This window comes from Mus caroli, unplaced genomic scaffold, assembly GCF_978045245.1.
Source record: "Mus caroli unplaced genomic scaffold, Mus_caroli_1 scaffold_7, whole genome shotgun sequence".
Taxonomy (NCBI): Eukaryota; Metazoa; Chordata; class Mammalia; order Rodentia; family Muridae; genus Mus; species Mus caroli.
Window position 1 is genome coordinate 49058554 of NW_028227262.1, and position 23243 is coordinate 49081796.

Here is a 23243-nt window from a genome sequence, read left to right on the forward strand (position 1 = left end):
CTTTGGCCTTTAGCCTGCCACATTGCAAGGGTCTTCTTGTTTAAAGACAGCCATTTTGACGTGTGTATCTGGTGTGATGGATTAAAGATGATTTTTAAACCCATATATTTCTTTAAAACACAGATGAGACATTCCAGTTTTTTTTCTTTCATAAACTGTTGTCGTAAACCACCATAAGATGGCAGTGTAGCATAAATTATGGGAAGAGGTGACTCTGGTGTAAGGACTATGGGTGTGAACAGTGTGCGCCCGCCCCAGCTTGGCAGGTGGGCACGGGACTTGTTCCCACAGAGGCCTCAGAACGGGGACACATGTTAAGAACTCACTGTGTTTGCAATGAGCTTGAACTTTGTAAGATACTAGCCAGCATGGATAGCCCTTTTAGAATTTCAGGGAAAATGATTTTGAATATTAAAAAAAGAAAAGAAAAGGAGAAATCAGACCACATGTGCCAAATTGGAAAGTTTTTTTTTTTTTCCCCACTCTGTATTCTATCTGAGATATATAATAACCAAGGGCAAAGGGAAAGCCTGCTTTGTTTCTCTGTCTCCCTTTCCTGCTTCATGTTCTCTGCTTATAGGACAGCAGTAGTAAATACTCTCAGAAACATGCCCGGCCCCACAGTGCCTGTCTGTGGAGCCTGAACCTTGGCGCCGGCACATTTGTCCCCTCGTTTGTCACAGCTATTGCCTTTCACAGATAGACATCGAAGAATAAAAGGTATTCTGGGATGTGAGGCACCAGGCATCTCCCCCCACCCCACCCTCTCTTCTTCTCGTATTCCGAGAAGGGCTGGGTCACAGCTGCCTCTGTCAGTGTGGCCCTGGGTTAGTGGCAATTCCTTGGAGATTAAAGAGGAAAAGGGGAAGAAAGAAAAAAAAAAACCCTCATCCCAGGCCCTTTGTCTGGGCTCCATGGCTTCAGATAGCGTTGAATACAGCAGCCTTGCCAACATGTTCTCTGGCTTTGTAGAAGAAGCTTAAAAAAAAAAAAATCAGTTTCTTGGAGATCTTTGGCCATTGTGACAGAAAGTGAGTACTCTCAGGCTTGGCAGAGGCCCAGGTACAAGCTTTGCTCTGCTTAGCAAGCAGGTATCCAGGCCCGCTCAGTCCCCTGTGCTCTGAGGAGCGAGGCAGGCTGCCACCAGAACAGCCACAAGTCAGGCATCTAAATGCTCTATGCAACACACACACACACACACACACACACGACTGTGCTTGCCGAGAGGCCATTGAGAGAAGCCTTGCATTGTATGGTAACAGGAGGCTCTGGGCAGATGATCTCCTGTCTACCAAAACAGAGGGACTACTAAGAATGACAAATACTGCTCAAAAAGCCATGGGTAGCCAGACTCTGATGAGATTGCTCAGCAGATAAAACAAATTATTGCACAAGCCTAACTACCTAATTCTGAGCCCTAGAACTGTTTGTGGAGAGATCCAACTTGGCAAGGGGGTCCTATGACCGACCTCCCTGTATGTACTGCCACATGTATATACAGTGCTCCTGTAATGACATACATACCAAATACTAGCACACACTGCTAATAATAAGTTAATATGTATATGTGTGTGTTAATACATATATGTGTATATTAATGCATGTATATGTGTATGTATATGTGTGTGTGTGTATATATATGTATATTTTTAAAGTTTGGGGTGTGGTATTCTAGGAAGCCAAATGTGGCAGTCTGGTTCTAGGAACCCACAGAACCTGACTTCTAAAAGACACCAAAACTGGTAGATTCTCCCTGGGAGAATGAAGCAGCAGTTTTGAAGAGGACAGATACATCCAGCCACATGTCCGTGTATATGAAAGCCAGAAATGACCGTTTTGATTGTAGGTGTAAATGGGAGGGCAATGCCAGAGTCTCATGTACCCTCTGAGGCCATCCTGTACTGAAGCCAGCTGTTTCTCAGCATGTCTGGGCCGCTGTGGCAGGTCTGTATGGGGCACAGACAAGACTTGCTTCTCAATAAACCCATGTCCTTGGCTCTCTGTAGGCAAAAAATCTGCTGTGGGATCACACATACTTTCTTTACTCAAATCCTTGCTTTTTGGAGGACATGGAACTATCCTGATTGTCTTCATAAATGCTCCGTTAAAATCCCCCCCCCCCGCTTCCCCAACGGGTAACTACTTTTTTTCTAAATGGAGATAATTATGTTTTAGCCCATAAGTATGTGAAAGTTCATCTCTAAGGATCGCAATCTCTTACCCAAGCCCTTGATGCCAGATTTTAGGATTTGGTAGCACTGGGGGGATTTCTACAAAGTTTCCATGATACATGTGCCATGTTTATATACTGTGTAAGTAGTGGTAGCATTGCTTCTGTGGTGAAGCCTGTGAGCAGTCAGGTGACCTAGGAGTCGTGCCCTCCAGAGAGAATACCACATCAACTCCTGTCTTGACAATGTGGAGTTCATTTTTAATAAAAGGCCACTTGGGGCTTGAGGAGATGGCTCAGAGAACTAGAGTGCTTGCTGTATAAGGACTTGGCTATAAGTTTGAATCCCCAGCCTCCATGTAAAGGTAAAGGTTATAGCCAGAAGGACCTATAATCCAAGCACTATGTGGAGGAAAGACAGGGAGGATGGCTGGGCTCCGGTTCAGGAAGAGACCCTGTCTCAAAGGAATAAGACAGAGGGTGATAGAGAGGACACTTAACAGTCTTGGCACTATGGGACTCAGGGTAAGTGCGTGGTTCCCTTCTGTCTTCACCCTGCTTTCTCTCACCTGCCACATCTCCAGAGTTATAACCAATGAAGCCTCTGTCTCCTCTCTGGATTCACTTTCAATCTGACTCATCAGAAACAGAGTCCCTAACTAACCAATCCTAATGGGGTCTTTCTCACTCTTGAACTAATTTGTATCATTCAACATGTACCATCCCCATCTCCACCCCCACACCCCCACACCCCCACATGTCCATATCACTGTGCTCTGAGCATCCTCCTTCCTCTCCATCACTTCAGGGACCACATCCTTGTGCCCTGAGCATCTTCCTTCATCTCCATCATCCCATGGACCACATCCCTGTGCTCTGGGCATCTTCCTTCATCTCCATCACCCCATGGACCACTTTTCTCCACTGGGTTCTGACCTTAGCTTGCTTTTTCTTTACATCCCAATCCTGTGGTGTCTCTCAAATTTAAACAGTGTCTCCATCTACAAACGTAGACATTTCTTGAGTGTCTCTTCTTCCTGGAGATAAGCCCTCAGATTCTGATTGGATATTCCACAGGCTCCTAAGACTCAACCTCCCGAAATCAGAACCCGGAATGCCTCCACCCTCTTTGCCTTCACTGGCTGGTGAATTGCCCCAGGTTTTGGTGATCCAACACTTGGCATCCTACTGGCGTGAGAATATCAATGATTCTCTTTTCTCTGCTGCCTTTGCCTCCCTCCCTCTATCACACCATCCTCACCCTCAGGACTTCATATTCCCAGGCTTCCCTTGCTCTCTTATGGATCCAATATTTCTTAAACCCAGTAATAGCCGGTTGTTCACCTGCTGTCTGAATGGCTCCACGTTAGGGTCCAGGTTAAACTGATTCTTCCTAAGCTCGAGAGGCTGTCCTTTACCCTCCTCCACTGTATATTCAGCGTTATTGACTACAACTCCCATTTGTGTAAACAGTAGAGGTTTGATCATCTGGGCATCTTATGTATCTACCTCATATCTTCTGATTTAAAAAAAAAAACTGTATTTTCCCTTTTTCTCTGAAATGGAGGCCCACTTGAAGACTCAGAGGCTAAGATGTCATTGCTAAAGATAGATCAATTCATGGATAATAAAAAAATATAGAGTAGTATTTTTAACATTGCTTCCATTTGGACTTTCTAGAACATATTATGTTTTCTATGGAGTCTCAGAAATAAAATAGGGTTAGAGTTCATGGCCTAAAATATATTAAAATGTGTGTGTGTGTGTGTGTGTGTGTGTGTGTGTATGTGTGTATACACACATGTGGAGATCAGGGGTTGATATCAATTGTCTTCTTCAATTATTCTCTACCTAAATTTTCCTCTGTCCTTTATTATTACTGGATGTGAGTATTTGAAAGTGCCTGTGTGGAGGTCAGAAGACATCTTTTAGGAGTTGGTTCTCTTCTCCAACCTTGCTGAGGCAGGGTTTCTCTTATATCTGTTGGTGTGTTGTGTATCCCAGAGAGCTGGTCCAGGGGCTTCCAGATGATTCTTCAGTCTCTTCCATCCATCTTGCCGTCAGAGTGCTGGGATCACAGATGTGCACAGCACATCTGGCGTTTTCACGTGAGTTATCTGGGAATCACACTCAGGTTACCAGGCTTCCGTGGCAGTCCTACCACCTGAGCCACCCCCCACCCCCCTGCCCTGTCCCCAAGCTGAAGCTCGTCCTAGTATCACAGCCCAAGCAAACGTTAAAAATCTCAATGATTTGGCTTAAATAAAAATAACCTGTGTAGCCCCTAGATGACGGATTATGATGGACTCTAAGCCGTGATCACAGGAAACATCAAGAGTTAATTCTCACTCGCATGGTGGTGCACGATTTTAATCCCAGCACTCGGGAGGCAGAGATAGGCATATCTCTGTGAGTTCAAGGCCAACCTGGCCTACAAAGAGAGTTCCAGGGCAGCCAGGACTACACAGAGAAACCTTGTCTCAAAAAAACAAAATTAATTAATTAATTAATTAATTCAAACTTCCACTAATTATGCCATCAGCAGTATTTCAGTGTTTAATAGGGCCACGACAACTTAAGGATAGTTTCAAAAAATCGGGCACATTACTGAATGAAATACAGGTTTCCATCAAATAGATGGTTCATTGAGAAACCCCAGGGCAAGAGGAATTATTGTGTCTGCTGGAAAAAGATTTCTGGCTTTGGGTTTACACTTGGATTTGTAAGAAAAATGCTAGCAGCACCTCACCAGGGATATAATCGTTGTCTTCCTTGACTGTCATTAGAAATAAAGATTCCATGTGTTTTGCCAGCACTCAGAAGTGAGAATTTCATCATTTATTTCATCTGTCTTTTCATGATACAATAGCAATAAAAATGATTCTTTTCTCATACTCACTGGAGACAGGCAGAGGCCCACGTACTCTGTACCTGGAGGTGGGTGACAACTCCACGCAGCAACAGACTGAGAAAGGATTTGGCAGAATTCATGCTCTCACTAGTGGTTTTTTCCTACCATTTTTTTTTTGATAGAAAAGAATATGGGGTTGGAGAGATGGACCAGCCATGAATAACACTTGCTATACAATCAGAGGACCTGAGTTCAGATTCCTGCACTCATGGAAGTCAAATGTGGTCTCATGCAAGTCTGTAGTTCCAGTGCTGAGAGAGTTGGAGGCAGGAGGATCACCAGCCTAGCCAAAAGGCACAAACTCTAGGTTTAGGGAAACACTTTACCTCCATGCTTGCACATAAGCATGTATGCCTGCCTGCACATACATGGACCCATACACTATATACACATCACTCACTCATGCACATAAACCACACATATCACACGCATGCACAATACATACACAACATATCACACACACACACACACACATACACACACACATGTATACGCCTCACACACCTGTATGCCACACATGGGTACCACACATATATAGCACACAAGCCATTTGCACATCCGTCACACATACACATTACAAACACTACACACATATACCACATTCCACACATACATACATCCTACATACTGCACACACATAAACATTCGACATATATTACATACATATACATGCACTGTCTACACAGAACACACTACACACACACATACACACACACAAAGGATTATGATCCCTTCCTCCTCTGACTTTACAAGGAAGTTTCTAACCCAGTGATAAAATTTTGAGGCGATAAAATAAACCTTTTCTTGTGCAGTTTGACTTGGACTCCTAGCTTTTAAAACTGTTTTTTTTTTTCCTCAAGTAGGCAACTATATCCTAGCTTTCAAAGTTCAACTTCCAGCCTAAGTAACAGGCAGTTCTCGTGCCTTTCAGAGACTATTCAGCTCCTTGACGCACTGTTAATGCCACAGTCAGCTAAGTTAGCAGCTTCCAGCACAGCCGGTGGCATGGAGAAAGCAGATGACTGAGGACAGGTCACACTTCTCACGCAATGTGGACCCTGGAGTGGGTGAAGACCTGCCTGTCTTGTACCTCTCGGTTTTTAGTTCCACGGCCTCTCTTTGTGCTGAAGAGGCTGTTCCCATTCAAGCTCAAGATTGTATCCATGGATTTAGTGGCTTAAGACCTGTAGCTAGACAGTAGTGTACACACCTTTAATCTCAGAGGCAGGCAGATCTGTAAAGTTTGAGGTTAACCTAGACTACTGAGCAGGTTCCAGGACTGCCAGGGTTATAGGGTTACAAAGAGAAGCTGTCTCAAAAACAAAACGAAAGAAAACAAAAACAAAAATCACCAAATAAATAAATAAAAGAGAGCGAAAAGAGAGGTGTGGGGGGGGGAAGGAGTGAGGAGTGGAGACCGAAAGATCTCTAGTCACAAAGATATAAGGAAGTAGGTAGACAACAACAATAACAAAATGTATAAATGCATAGCTGGGACTCATGTATGTGTGTATGTCTGGGGTGGGGGAGGTAATGTGTATATGTGTGCACATGCAGAAGCCACCTTACTTTTGAAACAAGTTTTCTTATTGAAGCTGGAGCTCTCTGGCTTCTCTCTGAGACCCCAGAATCCCCCTGTCCCTGCCTCCTACACTAGAATTACAGGCACATGCCGCCACACCCAGCTCCTACATGGGAGCTGGGGATATGGACATGGGCCCCTTTGTTAACTGAGCCATCATCCTAGTACATGAAATTTCCTACTAAGGTCATGTCCCCAAATTCAATCCTTGTAGCTGTGTGGCCAGGGAAGAGCTCTCTTGTCTCCCACACCCTAGTTTTGTATAGCTTTTCTATAGATTGTCTGTGAGGAGCAGTTCCCAAAGACCTGCCTGGAGCCGAGATTATCAAGATCTGGCAGTTGAAGATTATTTTGTCTGGAAAACATTTGTAGGCTGAAGATGAATTGCTGTCGGAATCTCATCTCAGTCACCATAATTCTCCCTCCTTGCAGGACCACATTTTTCTTCCAATGCTGCCAGGGTTATTTGAATAGAGAGGCTGGTAGTTGTGGGGCATAGCTGGAACGTCTGGATTTACACAGAAGTGCTTCTCTCAGTTTCCAGGCTGATTGATCCTCACGGTGACATGTCACATCTGGTCCTGTCACTCCCGTTCTGTTTATGTAGCATAGTGTGGCATTGAGTCGGGCTGGGCTTTGGCACTCTTGTCCTCTGAAGAGATCACAAGAGTCAAGCATTACTCCTGAAGACTGCCAGCATATTTCAAAATGTGTTCAGACTTACCTACGAGGAACAAAAGCATTTATTTAAAAGACACATCTTCTTAAAAAGTCTCATTCCACAAATGGATGCTTCCATAGGTTTGGTGTCTCCACTGAACAAGTAGTGATTGAGGCATTACTTTGGGCCAGGTACCGAGTCTAACACCAGGTTTTAGGGATGAGTGAGATGGAGAGAACCAGAGGCAAGCATGCTGTCCATCAAAGGGGATTGTGTGCACACGGTGCCATGGGCACATCTGTATCTCCAGGTTCCATCTGTCTCTTCAATCCAGAGCCAGCAACTCTAACTGCCTATCAATATATCACTCGGGTGCCCATGTGTTGTTTAACACAGGTACCCTCTAGACATGGAGGGTAAAGTGGGGCTTGCTTGCTACATGCTTCAGGGAGAGAGATTTCATAATTAATGTGTGATGGTTGTATGGAGATTCTGAGACGATGGGAAGGGTCTGGAAACAGATGTTAACTATGGCCACACTTTGTATGTCCACACAGTGCCACTGACTAATGTACTTTATACTGTACATTTTATATAAGTTTTACCACAAGCTTAAAAAAAAAAAAAAACAAAACCCCGACATGTCCAAAGCCCTTTAATGTCCACACCCATGCGGTGAGCATTCTATTTATTTCACTTTCCATTTTCACATGTGTGTGGTATGCACTTTTTTTTGGCATGTATGTGCTTGTGCATGTGGGAGCTTGAGCTTGATGTTGGCAGCCACCCTTGGGTTTTCCTAAACCCATAGCTGGCCGATATGGCCGATTTTGCCAGCTAGTTTGTTCTGGGGACTCAGGGGTTTGAATTATCAGCACCCTGCATGGCAAACCATCTTCCTAGCCCAAGGACTCTATTTTTTATATGGAGCAAGATTCTCCTTCATCAGCAAAGCCATTGGACCAAGCAGTGCACAGTGACATTCCCTGGTCATTTGTCCTTATGTGCCAGATCAGATTTGTCCACTGGGACCTTAGCCTCTACTGAGTTCTTCTCTATACCCTGACCCAAGACCTCACACCCGGGTTAATCAACTCCAGCAGTGAGGCAAGCCTCTAGTTGCTCAAAGACTGCAGGAAACAGTGGTAAGAGCCCTTGCTTTGGCTTCTGGGTGACATAGCTTGTGATCCTGACTATGGCACCTGTTGTGTCTGCATCTGTGGGAAAGCCGTCTAACCTACATGGGCCTTAGTTTTCTCTTCTTCATAATGCCTATGTCATTGCATGATGGAGTTTGACAAGGACCCAAGGAAAGTTTCTCCCAGTCGGAGCCATTGGACAACCCCGATGATTGGTGTGTGTATATGAGGAAGTCCATGTCAGTGGCTCTCTCACATTTTAGCCCCTATACCTCACGGTTGTCCTGCGCATGTGTCTGCACATCTGGTGAGTGGCTGACATATTCCAGTTAGAGTGAAGTATGGTGTAGTTCTAGGCACTGGAAATCAATTCTGGTACAGTTAAGTAGGGCTAAGGGGCCCTTTGGTGACCTTAAGAAAGAGCTGGAATATAAGAGAGCTGGGGCCAAGATTAGGAATGACAGCCCATCTTGGACACAGTAGTGGGGCTACACCAGCTGCAGAAAGCTTCTATTCCTGTCACCCTATCATTTCATACAGTTCCAGGGCAGCTTCTAACTGGCTTCAGCATAACACACATGTAACCCCCACGCAGACAATTAGTGTACCTCCTGAGCACATAGCCATTTTGGAAAGCATTGCATCAACAGATTACCCCTGGGTGCCTCGGCCCATGGCTTGTCTTCCAGTATTTTCTATGCACTTAACACATGCCTGATGTTAGGCTCTTGGTGCAAAAGACCACTGTTTACAGCCAGGAGCTCACAGCCAAATGTGACTGAATCAAGTCAGTCCCTTTTATCATAAGATGAATCTTACCCATCTTATACACTTCAGATAACGTTCTATCCAAATGGCACAGAGGAAGCCAGGCATGGTGGCACACACCTTTAATCCCAGCACTTGGGAGGCAGAGGCAGGTGGATTTCTGAGTTCAAGGCCAGCCTGGTCTACAGAGTGAGTTCCAGGACAGTCAGGGCTACACAGAGAAACCCTGTCTCGGGGAAAACAAAAACAAAAACAAAAACAAAAACAAAAAACAAACCACAAACAACAACAACAACAAATGGCACAGAGGGCTCGGGTGGCTTTCCAAAGGAAACCCGAGCCACTGTTAGGAAGATAGAAGCAGCAATATGTATTCTAATTATTGTGACTCCCTCCTCCTAGACTATGGTGCCCTCAGCTATAAAATGGGTGTGATAGTAACACATACGCCATTGAATTTGTTTGCAGATGAAATGAGTATGTATCTGTAAGACTCAGATTATTCTAGAAGATAGACTCTGTTCTGTCTGTGCTGGCTGCCCAGCTTCCCAATCATCTTGTCCTGCTTATGTGCTGTTTTCTTAATGGAAATCCAACAATCGGTATGCTTCTGGCCCAGCCACACCCTGAAAGCAGATAACTTTTGTTCAGCAGAAGAGAGAAGCACTGACCCTTGCTTGTAGCCATGGAGCCTGGCCTTCTCAGGTAGGCTGGTTAGGTTGTTTTGTTTTGTTTTGTTTTGTTTTTTATCAACTTGACACAAGCTAGGGCCATCTGGGAAGAGGCAATCTCAGCTGAGCCAATGCCTCCATCAGATTGGCCTGTAGGCATTTTCTTGATTAATGATTGGTAGGTGAGGGACCGGCCCATTAAGGGCGGTAGCAACCCTAGGCAGGCGGTCTTGGGTTATATAAGAAAGCAGGCTAAGAAACAAGCCAGGGAGCCATGTTCCTCCATGGCCTCTGCTTCTGTCGCTGCCTCTGAGTTCCTGCACTACTTGAGTCCTGCCTTATTTCCCTCAATAATGGCCTGTGATCTGGATGTTTAGACCAAGTAAACCTTTTCCATCCCAGGTTGGTTTTTGGTGAGAATATTTTTTCACATTGATAGAAAGCAAACTGAGTTGTCAGGTTTCTCCTTGCACAGGGGTCTGGGAAGCGACTGCTATAATTGGCAAGCTGATCTGGGGCTTCAGGCCGGCCCTTCTCTACAGAAGGTTCTAGGCCTGTGGCGTTGATCCAGCCTTATCCCCACACATACTCACCCTACAAGACTGACTGGGAGTGATTGAAATGTAAGTGTCTGCTGGGCTGAGATGCTAAATTCAGGATAGGGAGCATATGGACGGCTCCATATTTGTTTTCTGCATATCTGATGTTAGCAGTTCGAAGCATCAGTGGGACGCTCCCTGGAGAATTTCAGTTCTGTAAATGAAACAATTATTTTGGCAGTTTGGGAGAGATATATTCATAACTTTCATGGTATTTAAAGGGGAAATGCACCTTCTCTGAGTCCCTGCTTCCCTTGCCAGATACAAAGAATGAAATAAGAGTGCCCAGGGAATAGACGGCATAAAACAGAAAAAAAAAAAAAAAAAATCGAGAGTCGACATGTTGTGCTGGAGTTTCCAGGACTGACAGCAAGACAGGTTCTTCAGATCCGGGTGAGGAGAAGTTGCAGAGACCACCGGGGCCGGGGCAGTCTGTTCATCCAGCCATCAGCTAAACAAGCAGCAACTTGGATAGCTTCCTGTCGAAGGCTATCATGCAAAGGCACCAGGCTTGTTTGAGACTGCAGAGTTAATTAGGGGTGTTTGGTTGCAAGTTACAGAAAGCAACTGACACCAAATCTGGGCAAAATAGAGAAAATTCCTATGGTGTAGTGCTGCCTCCTGGATCCAAAATGATGGAAATCCATCCAAACTCCAGACCCGGAAACTAAAAGCTGGGGAGCCCTGGCTGGGGAAGAACTTACCAGGAAGGATGAGATTCCCCACATCCTACTGAAAAAGTCCAGCATGGTGATGTGCCCCTCAGTGCCAGTGCTGGGGAGGCAGGCTCAGGCAGAGCCTTGGATCTTGCTGCCTAGCCAGCCTAGCAGAATTGGTTCCAGTCAGGGAGCCTATCTCAGAAAACGAGGTCGAGAACGGCTGGGAAGACATCTGATGTTGACGTCCGGTCTCCTGATGCATGGGCACCTGCAGGCACGAGAATCTCGGCGAGTCCCCTGTGTGACATGTCTCAGGCCCCTGCTCAGCTCTTCTTCCCGTTCTGGTTTTTGGTTTTTTCTCATGTCCCAGAGCATAGAATGGTGAGCCCTCTCCCCTCACCCCATGCCCGAGTTTGTAGTTCTCTTTACATCTGAGTGGAGAGGGAGGCTCGCCAGCTCTTCTGTTGAGCACCACTGCTAAGTGCTATAAGGCATGGTCCTAGGTACAGCCTTGTCGCTCAGACTGGTCCCAGGAACAGCAGCAGCAGGTCTAACCTGGAAGCTTTTTAGCAAAGTGACTCTCAGGTGCTCCCAGATTCACTGTATGAGAACCACATGTTCATAGGCACCACAGCTTTCTACTCTTGGGTCTAGCCTTAGGTCTTTGTCAACTGTAGTTTATTTCGGACCTCCAAAGACAGCAGCTGGGCAGGCCCTGACAAGCACTGGTGGCACAGTCCCACTAGATTCAGGCTAAAGCTGTAGAAGTAACATGGCTACCTCTGTGTGGATGAATGAGGTGGGTGTGCAAGAAGTGTGTGTGTGACTGAAGCTGGCCTCCAGGGTGCTTCCACAACTCTTCCTAAAAGAAGCAGTGACCCTTAAGGACATCTCTAGAGGATGTTTGTTGTGATGTGATTGTTTTCCATCTGTGGGATGCTTCTTTTCTGTCACAGTGTTGTCTCCCTCCTTGGCCCATGGTAGGCCTACAAGCGGACTTTTTCTGAATTTGGCCTAGGTCTGAGCGTTGGGGAGAGGGACCTGTGGATAAAGTGCTGAGCAAGCATGAGAACGTGAGTTCCATTACCACTGCCCATATGAAAATGACCACAAATGGTGGCCTATGCTTGTAATTCCAGTGCTCGGGGTGTAGAGACAGGCATCATTAGCCAGCCATGTTGTCAAGTTGACTGTAGTGGGACACCCTCTCAAAAGAGAAGGTAGACCATGTCCCTAAGGAGGGAAGACACCCGAGGTTAGCCTCTGGCCACTATGTGCCTGCACACACCATGCACACATAAACACACACGTGAGTAGCTACTTACCCACACTCACATACCAGCCTAGAGAGTTCATGCCACACAAAGGGGCTCTAATGGAGTAGCAAGCCTCCTAGGACAAGTAAGTCCACATGTGGGGATCACGGGAGGTCTGTGTCAATACAGTGGAATCAGGACTGACTGTCAGTGCCTTAGGCATAGATCCTGAGAGGCTGGACCTCTGGGTTTTCTCAGATTCCTTTGAGTCCTGTGGGTCTAAAGACAAAGCAGGTGCTTACCTCATGCTTAGGGACACCAAGAGCATGACACTTTGAACAGAGATGCAGCTAGACAAGAACAAGGGTTTGGGTTTCTCTGTGTAGCCCTGGCTGTCCTGAAACTCACTCTGTAGATCAGGCTGGCCTCGAACTTAGAGATATGTCTGCCTCAGCCTCTGCCTCGCAAGTGCTGGGATTAAAGGCATGTGTCGCCTCTGCTTGTCAGGGTTTGCCCAGCTGCTATCTTGGGAGGCGTGAGATAAACTACAGTTAACAAGAACCTGAGCCCAGACCCAAGAGAAGAAAGCTGTGATGGTCTAACCTCATCACCGTGCACATCTCCACTTCACCTGTGTATAACCTCAAATCACAGAATGTGCTAGAATAGTACTACACAGATGCCTCCAGATGTGCACACACAGGAACTACAGGGTCACAATTTTTCTGATAAGGATATAGTTCACAAAAATTCCCCCTAGTTTAAGATGTGCAGTTGAGTTGGGTCGTAATAGCACACTCCTTTAATCCCAGTACTCAGGAAGCCGAGGCAGGGGGAATCTCTGTGAGTCTGGAGCTAGCCTGATTTACAGAACAGTTCCAGAGCAGCCAGGGCTACAGGGATAAAACCTATCACAAAAACAAAAACAAACAAACAAAATATTCAAACCAACCAAACCAAAATAAAAGATCTGCATGTGGAAAGCCCTTCAGAAGGCAGCATAGGATATTGTTTACTTAGCAGACATTTTTAGAGGGCTTGCTGCACATCTGGTACACCGCAAATGCACACCAAGCCTTTGTACAGTTAGTCTTTATAAATACTCACTCGAGTACCTTCTATCGACCTCTCGTTTGTGGACACCGAAACACAGAGAAGTTAGGTAATTTGCCTAAGGTTGCCCAGCTAGGCAGAGGAAGCTGGAATCACACCCAGGCATTCTGGCTCCAGTCCTGCAGATTCTTACACACTAATTAGGCTGTCCTATAGCAAAGTCTTCCATAAAGTCAAATGTACTAAATGAAAATAAACAAAGATGCTCTTGTTTGCAAAGGGTGGGGAACGTCTTGTCCCTCCCTCCCTCCCTCCCTTCCTCCCTTCCTCCCCTCCTTCTTGTCTCATGTTTTCTCCCTCCCTCTGTTCCCTTATCTTCTTCAGCCCCCTCCTTTCTCTAAATACTCCAGGGAACTCAGTTTGCCAATCATCACGCCATTTCTTATCTCATGCTGGCTCACGTTTGCCTTGCAGGAGCAAGGTAGTGTTGTGGTGGCCCTGGGTCTAGGGCTCCTCCATCATGATACAGGGGTCTTTCTGCAAGCCCAAGGAAGACAAGCATGCAATTTGATGCCTAATGTGAGCACCTGTCCCTCTGGGAAAGAAGCGTGCCCTTCCTTCTTCCTCCTCCCTCCCCCTCCCCCTCCCCCCACACCCCCTCTCTTCCTTGAAAGGACACCAGATTATAAGTATTCCCTTCTATATCCCCTGAATTTCTCTCGATTCACCTTCTCCTTCCTTCCTTTTGCTCAGCTCACTGGTTTTGCCAAGTTTACAACTAAGACAATTCAGATGCTAAAATCTGTGTATAATAGGGCATCTGAGACTATGATGCAAAGCCTCTGCTTGCAGTATGTACCAGAGGCCCCACGCTCACAGGAACAAGGTTTCATAGCCACTCCGGGTCTGGTGGAGACGCCATACACACTATGACAGCCCACTTACAAACATTATTTGTGATTTGCACCCTGCTATCAATCGAGATTGAGAGTATTGATCGTTACTGATTGCTGAGGACCAAAATAAAGCGAAAGGGTAATTGGCTGCCATGTCCCCTATCGATCTGATGCCACAGTTCATCGCCACGGAAATGATTTTCAAGTGCTTTGGTTTATCATTCCTAATAAATATAGAAATTGAGTAATCAAAATGACTTACATTCACATCGAACCAAAAGCTTTTAAGGAAGTGTCTATGTTTAAGTGAGTCTGTGGTCTTTGGATTTCCAGTTGAGCCCCAGGGTGCTTTTCTGCAGAGCTGAGGGAAAGCCTGGCTTAAGGAAGAACTGCCCTCTGAGCAGGAGTCCCAGCTCCAGCCCTGTTCTAGGGATTCCCCTGTAGCAGTGGCCCCTGGGCCTGGAAGGAAGATCCCTGCTTAGTCACTCTGTCCATCTTTGCTGTAAACAAAACACAGCTTCACACAGCAGCCAACTCTGTACTTAGCCCTTGCCTTGATCTTGGGTTTTCTCAGGTTTGCAGCCATGTTTGAAGTATCCTTATTAAGCATTGGCTCTGTACATGTATATTCTATGGCATGCAGTCCACAGATCTTTGTTCTGTTTGAAAGATAATTGTGGGGTTTTGGATGTGCTTTTTGGTTTTTTTGCTCTGTTTTTTCTTCTTGTTTTTTTGGAGATAGGTTCTCCCTATGTATATATAGCCCTGGGTGGCTTGGAATTCACTACATAGACCAAACTGGCCCCAAACTCAGACATTTGCCTGTTTCTGCTTCTCAAGTGCTAGGATTAAAGATCACATCTAACCTCAAACAGACTTTGTGTGTGTGTGTGTAAAACAGTGTTCTGTCTGCATATATGTGCAGTGCTTGCAGAGGCCAAATGAGGGCATCAGACCCCCTAGGACTGAAGTCATAGAGTTGTGATCTGCCTTGTGGGTGCTAGGAACCAAACCAAGGACCTCTGGTAGAGCAACTGTTACTCTAAACCTCTAAGTCATCTCTCCAGCCCTGAAAATGTAAGACTTTAAATTATTGTTGTTTGGGCTTCGTTTGTTTGTTTCTTTGTTTCTGAGACAGGGTCTCACTAGGTAGCTCTGACTGTTCTGGAACTCACTTGTGTAGGGTAAGCTGGTCTCAAACTCCCAGAGATCTGCCTGTCTCTGCCTCCCTAGTGCTAGAATTAAAGGTGTGTGCTACTTACACTAAGCTAGTGATTGTAGGTTTTACCTTTGATTTTTTTATTCACTTTCTTTCTTTCTTGTCCTTTCCTCTCTCCCATCCATATTTCTCCCCTCCCCTCCCTTTCTTTTCCTTCTCCCTTTCCTTCCTGCTACTTTTCCTTCTTTTCCTTTTCTTCTTTCTTCCCATTCTCCTACTAAACTTCTATCCCTCTCTCCTTTTCTTCTATCTCTTTCCTCTATTCTTATTTGATTTCTATCTTCTGAAGTTGGTAATGTATCCCAGGCTACCATTGGATGGCTACCCAAGGATCTCTTACCCTCCAGGTCCTCCTGCTTCAGCCTTTTCTGCTACAATTACAGGTATGTGCTGCCATGTCTGGCACTAATTTCAAAGGAAGTCCTAACCTCCTCTGAAGCAGGTGACAAGAGCAGGGTGAAGATGTCAGGATCCGTATGGGAGAGGAAGACTTTATAGCAGAGCACTGTGTAGTGAGAACTTAGATCTAGAAGTTTCTTACCTGGGGATGGTGTTAGGCAAACTCTCACAATCAAAATGACAGGGTTTGTTCATAAAGTGGATTGGAGGAGCCACAGTGAGAAGGAAACAGGGTTGGATCCCGGAAAATGAGTACTTTGGGGTTTTGTTTGTTTGTTTTTGTTTTTTTTTAAAGATTTATTTACTCATTTTATATATGTGTGTACTCTATCTGTATGTACACATACATGCCAGAATGACATCAGAACTCATTATAGATGGTTGCTGGGAATGGAACTAAGGGCCTCTGGAAGAGCATCCAGGGCTTTTAACCACTGAGCCATCTGTCCAGTCTTGAACAGTTTAGTTTTATGCAGGTACAGACATGTATGTGAGGTACTTTTTCCTGGGAACGTGTGTGTGTGTGTTTATCTGTATGTTTGTGTGTGTGTTTGCATGTATGTAAGTGGCCTCAGTAATGTCAGAACTAGTGAGTGAGTATGACATGGTTGGAAGAGATCCTGGGAAGTTGTGTGGAAACCCATGACAGCAGGGATACCATGCAACAGCTGTGGGAAGGGAGGCAGCATGCAGGTGTCTAAGAGGAGGGACATGCCCGGAGAGCTTGACATTGCTCTGCTGTAGTACCACCATATATCTGTTGGGTTAGAACAAAATTGCCTTTTTTTTTTAAATTAGGTATTTTCTTCAGTTACATTTCCAATGCTATCCCAAAGGTCTCCCCATGCCCTCCCCACCCAACACTCCCCTACCCACGTACTCCCACTTCTTGGTCCTGACGTTCCCCCGTACTGAGGCATATAAAGTTTGCAAGACCTATGGGCCTCTCTTTCCACTGATGGCCAACTAGGCCATCTTCTGATACATATGCAGTTAGAGAAACGAGCCCCAGGGGGTACTGGTTAGTTCATATTGTTGTTCCACCTAGAGGGTTACAGATCCCTTTAGCTCCTTGATTACTTTCTCTAGCTCCTCCATTGGGGGCCCTGTGATCCATCCAATAGCTGACTGTGAGCATCCACTTCTGTGTTTGCTAGGCCCAAGAATAGCCACACAAGAGAGAGCTATATCAGGGTCCTTTCAGCAAAATCTTGCTAGTGTATGCAATGGTGTCAGCGTTTGGAGGCTGATTTTGGGATGGATCCCTGGATATGGCAGTCTCTAGATGGTCCATCCTTACTTCTCAGCTCCAACCTTTGTCTCTGTAACTCCTTCCATGAGTGTTTTGTTCCCAATTCTAAGAAGGGGCAAAGTGTCCACACTTTGGTCTTCGTTCTTCTTTAGTTTCATGTGTTTTGCAAATTGTATCTTATATCTTGGGTATTCTAAGTTTCTGGGCTAATATCCACTTATCAGTGAGTACATATCATGTGAGTTCTTTTGTGATTGGGTTACCTCACTCAGGATGATGCCCTCCAGGTCCATCCATTTGCCTAGGAATTTCATAAATTCATTCTTTTTAATAGCTGAGTAGTACTCCATTGTGTAAATGTATCACATTTTCTGTATCCATTCCTTTGTTGAGGGGCATCTGGGTTCTTTCCAGCTTTTGGCTATTATAAATAAGGCTGCTATGAACATAGTGGAGCATGTGTCCTTCTTACCGGTTGGAACATCTTCTGGACAAATAATATAAAATACCTTGGTGTGACTCTAACTAAGGAAGTGAAAGATCTATATGATAAGAACTTCAAGTCTCTGAAGAAAGAAATTAAAGAAGATCTCAGAAGATGGAAAGATCTCCCATGCTCATGGATTGGCAGGATCAATTTAGTAAAAATGGCTATCTTGCCAAAAGCAATCTACAGATTCAATGCAATCCCCATCAAAATTCCAACTCAATTCTTCAACGAATTAGAAAGAGCAATCTGTAAATTCATCTGGCATAACAAAAAACTTAGGATAGCAAAAACTCTTCTCAAGGATAAAAGAACCTCTGGTGGAATCACCATGCCTGACCTAAAGCTGTACTACAGAGCAATTGTGATAAAAACTGCATGGTACTGGTATAGCGACAGACAAGTAGACCAATGGAATAGAATTGAAAACCCAGAAATGAACCCACACACCTATGGTCACTGGATCTTTGACAAGGGAGCTAAAACCATCCAGTGGAAAAAAGACAGCATTTTCAACAATGGTGCTGGCACAACTGGCAGTTATCATGTAGAAGAATGTGAATTGATCCATTCCTATCTCCTTGTACTAAGCTCAAATCTAGGTGGATCAAGTAACTCCACATAAAACCAGAGACAGTGAAACTTATAGAGGAGAAAGTGGGGAAAAGCCTCGAAGATATGGGCACAGGGTGAAAATTCCTGATTAGAACAGCAATGGCTTGTGCTGTAAGATCTAGAATCGACAAATGGAACCTCATAAAATTGCAAAGCTTCTGTAAGGCAAAAGATACTGTCAATAAGACAAAAAGGCCACCAACAGATTGGGAAAGGATCTTTACCTATCCTAAATCAGATAGGGGACTAATATCTGGAGTCAAGAAGGTGGACTCCAGAAAATCAAATAACCCCATTAAAAATGGGGCTCAGAGCTAAACAAAGAATTCTCACCTGAGGAATACTGGATGGCTGAAAAGCACCTGAAAAAAATGTTCAGCATCCTTAATCATCAGGGAAATGCAAATCAAAACAACCCTGAGATTCCACCTCACACCAGTCAGAATGGCTAAGATCAAAAACTCAGGTGACAGCAGATGCTGTCGAGGATGTGGAGAAAGAGGAACACTCCTCCATTGTTGGTGGGATTGCAAGCTTGTACAACCACTCTGGAAATCAGTCTGGTGGTTCCTCAGAAAATTGGACATAGTACTACCGGAGGATCCCACAAAACTGCCTTTTTACAATAAGCTTTTTTACAGTGTCAGCTTTGTCATATGATATGTATGTGGGAATCTCATATGTATTTTAAACTTTGCCATAGCCATTTCTAAAAAAGAAAATAGATGAAATTAACTTAAATTAATGTTTTATTTAATCCAACAGTCTTCATGTACTGTATCAAGGTTCCATTTCAAAGATTATTGAGAAGAGTGACACATTTCTTTCACTCTCCGAACTTATGTTCATGTTTTCATTGCAGCACAACTTAATTTAGAATGGTTGCAGTTTGCAGGTCCCCTAATCACACTTGGCTCACAGTTACATACTGTATATCAAATGGGTAGAGATAAGAAAACTGTGTAGTGATGTTACAAAGAACAAGAGAATGTGTAGGTGGAAATAGAAATGTGCTCTGGGGACAGGTGTCCCTCCTTGTGATGGCCTAAAGTGATCACAGTGTGTCTCATATTTGGGGGATATGCAGCAACACACACCTGTGGAAGAGATCGAGAGGGACTGTGCTCAGAGAGCAGACTCCACTGAGAATCCACAGGAAACACTGACTTCATTTCTACCTGACCCTGGGTAACAGTGACGTGCCTTAAAACTATGTCAACCTTGTGAGCCTCCCTGGGACCAAAGTCATGCCAGCAGAGCAACTTGGCCTTGTCACTTAGCCAAACCAGGATAGATCTGTAGCAGGTTACAGGAAAGTTTCAATGGGCTAACCTTAGCTCCTTTGTTGGACTGTCACCTGCTGGCTAGTTGAAGCTCTTGCTATGTAGCCTAGGCTGGCCTTGGACTCACTACATAGACTAGACAAGTCTCAAATTCATAGTAGGCCTTCTATTTAACCCTTCCAAGTACTAGGATCTCAAGCCTGAGTCAACACACCCAACTTAAGCTCTTGATTGGCAAGATCAGAAAAGTTAAGACAGGATGTTCCTTTGAACTTCTGTCAGTCACTCACTAGCCTGAGACCCCTTGCTCCCCATCTCTCCTGTCCTCCATGCCCTGTCCAGATCTGTGTCCATTTCCCATCCCTCCATGTTCTTTCTCCTTCCACCTGTGCACATGAGCTTGGATAGTAACTCTCTTAGGCCTCAGGTTAGACCCAGTTCCCAAGAGTCCCCCAGCCCTGCTAGCTTGAGGACCCATCTTCCCACACTTGGTACCATGGTGGCCTCTGACATCATTTGTGCTCCTTCATCACAACCTCTGACTTGTAGGCATCTGCTGGTTGACAAGAAGCTCTTACAGGCATGGATCTTATTTCTTAGTCTCCCCTATAGCTTGCTCAGTTTGAAGGTGAAGATTGTGGGTGTGCTCATCACAGTGAGCCAGGAACATGAAAGGTGAGTGATGGGCCCGATTACAAGGACCTCTGAGCCTCTGCTCCTAAGGTTTTCACTGTGGTTTCCAGAGCAGTCAATGACTTACAAACTGTCAATTGTATCATAGCACACACTGCCAATCAAGCATTTTCAGTGACTGCTCATGGCTTTTAGAAGACTCTTCCCCTTATGGCCTACAAGCCTTCCCATCAGCTCCTGCCTACACCAGTCTTTCGTGACCCTTGGGCTTGACTTGCTCAGAGCTTCCTTCTTTTCTTTGAATGTTAAACTATTTTTTCTACCTCTAGGCCTTCATCTCGGCTGTTCCCCCACCTCAAACACCCTTCCTATGTTTCCAGGCCTTCAGATTCTTGATGTACTCTCTAGATCCTGGTGTAGGTACCCCATCTTTAGAGAGGCCCTTGCTGTTTTACTGAAATGACCCTCCTGTTATTCCCCCACAAATCTCATCTATACTGAGAATCCATTTGTCCGCTCTACCATCTCCCCCTCCTCCCTCTCAGTGTAACTTCCTTGATGGCTGGGCCTCAGCCTGGCCTGACCATAGCTGTTCCCAGACCTTTAGCAGATACAGGCTCTTGGGAAGATCCTTACACAAATGAGCAAAAGCAGACTTTGTGCACTTGATCAGTTAGACTTGGAGTGAGAGAGAGAGAGAGAGATGTTTAGCTTACACTAGAGAGTCACTTTGCCCCAGGTTGGGTCTCCACACAAGCTGTGTCTTATTAACTGTCCCTACTGCTGTAAGAAAATATCCCAACAAAAGCAACCAAAATTATTTATTTTGGCTCACTGATCAAGGGTACAGCCCAGCATGGTGGGCAAGTATGAAGGCAGGGGCCTGAGGAGGCAGCTGGCCATGTAGAATTTATATTCAGGAAACATAGAAATGAATGATGGCGCTAAGTTTGCTTCTCCTTTTAATTCAGTACAATATTTCAATCCATAGTAACGGTACCACCCACATTTAGGGTGAGCCCCATTTCAATTTAATATGAGCTACAAAATCTCTCATGAACATGCCCAGAGGCTCTGTCGTCTAGGTATTTCTAGATGTTGTCAAGCTGACAATATTAACTATCACACATGCTCCCTGACATAAGAATTCTTGTGCAAGTAGCTTATTTGAGAGGTGTTACTGTGAAACCCTGGGAAGACTGTGGGAAGGCAAGCCATTCTGGGGCCAGGTAGCAAGCTCAATGCCTTGCAGGTAACTAAAGAGGCCACTTGGGAAGTCAGGAAACACCCACCCTTCCTATGCCCCTTCTTCCTGGAGGAACCTGAGTCAGCGGCTGAGGAAAGATGATGGTGTAGCAGAAAATAAACACAAGATGGAAAGATGATCCTGTGTCCTGGGAGAAATCAATTAATTTGGGTTCATGGGTTGCTTTGCAGCCAGTAAAAAATATGTATTCTTTTATATTTTAAAATGCCTGAACAGCTTGGAAATACAGAGGAAGAGTAAAAGAAAGCCAGAGAAGAGTGTTAGATTCCCTGGAGGTGGAGTTACAGGCTCTTTTGAGCAAGCCGATGTGGATCTGAAGAACCAAACTCAGGTCCTCTGGAATAACAGTATGTTCTCTTAACAGCTGAGACATCTCTTCAGCCCCACACAATCGCCTTTTGAAACTTTGATCTTGTCATATGTGCTAATACTCCATTGGCCAAAGCAAGTCACATGACAAGGTTCCAAGTCGGGAGCTTGTACTGCATCCACACAGACAGTAATGGTGGAACACAAGTATTTCTGACTAATTGTCTTATGGACCACCTAAGAGTCTGCAGTCGGAACAAGGCACTTGAGAGAGTTCTGGACCATCACACTAATATTTTCTTATGTTCAAAGTATTCAAGCCCTGGCAAAGCTGCTGTTGATTTAGCCACTGTATGGTGGTACGAAGACCTGACTGCTTTCTTTTCTGAAGAAGCCAGTTAGGGACTTCAGAAATTGTCTAAGACCTACTTCTGGGAGGACACTGGCTTTGATCACTGGACAGCTGAGATTTGAGGCGGGCCTTTACAACTTGGGCTTTCTTAGCTCACTTCCACGTGGTGGGAGAGTCAAGATGAGGTATCACAGAATAGAGGGAATCAAAGACCTAGGACAGTTCTATCTCATCATTTATCATGAAGGCTCATAGTTCTCTATTGTATTCAACTTAAGCTTATTGGTCAACATGAAGCAAGGAGATGAAATACATTGCTACAGTGACAGAGGCTGAGCTGTGGTCTTTGCTGAAGAAAACAAGTAAAAAGATATTCTATTTGAGTATCTGCCTTAGACAGGTAAGGTCTGAGATTTGACAGTGCTGTGCTAGAGTGGGGCAGCTCAGGGGCTGGACACCTCTCATTATTGGCTCTTTCAATAACTGTCAGAACCCAGAAGTTTTCTTGAAGACTTCACCTTCACCAATAGCAGTAGGGCCACGATCATGGCTGATGTACCTCATGAAATGAGTAAACTATATAAGAGAGACAGGGCAGCTCAATGAGATGACTATCTCTACAGTATAGGGATGACATCGCATTTGAAAGAATCAAAGGTAGAAAACCTTACATATTCCCTACTTTGAATGGCATGGAAATTCAAGAATATGCAATTTTGGGTAGTGTACAGATTGTCAGTATCTCCAGAGGATGCCTGTCTTTTGTTTCTTTTCCTGTTGCTGTAACAAAATACCCAGACAAAAGCAGCCTGGGGGAGATAGTATTTATCACGACTCACAGGCCGAGGTTACAGTCCATCATGGTGGACACAGCAGCAGGAGCTTGAGGGAACTTATTATCAGATTCCTATAGTCAGGAACCAGAGAGAGGTAAAGGCTGATGCTCAGACACTTCCTTTCTATACAGTTCAGGATCCCAGCCAAGGGAATGGCACCACCCATAGTGATCCTCACCCACAGAAGGTGAGTCTTTCCACCTCCGCTAATCTAACAAGGTAATCC

The 23243-nt window shown here is 44.9% G+C and overlaps 1 protein-coding gene across 2 annotated transcripts in view; it reads left to right on the forward strand.

Moving 5' to 3' along the window:
• The window catches only part of Eif4e3 (eukaryotic translation initiation factor 4E family member 3), a 116559-nt gene that overhangs the window by 66190 nt on the left and 27126 nt on the right, over positions 1-23243 (forward strand). The gene's annotated exons all lie outside the window — the stretch shown is intronic.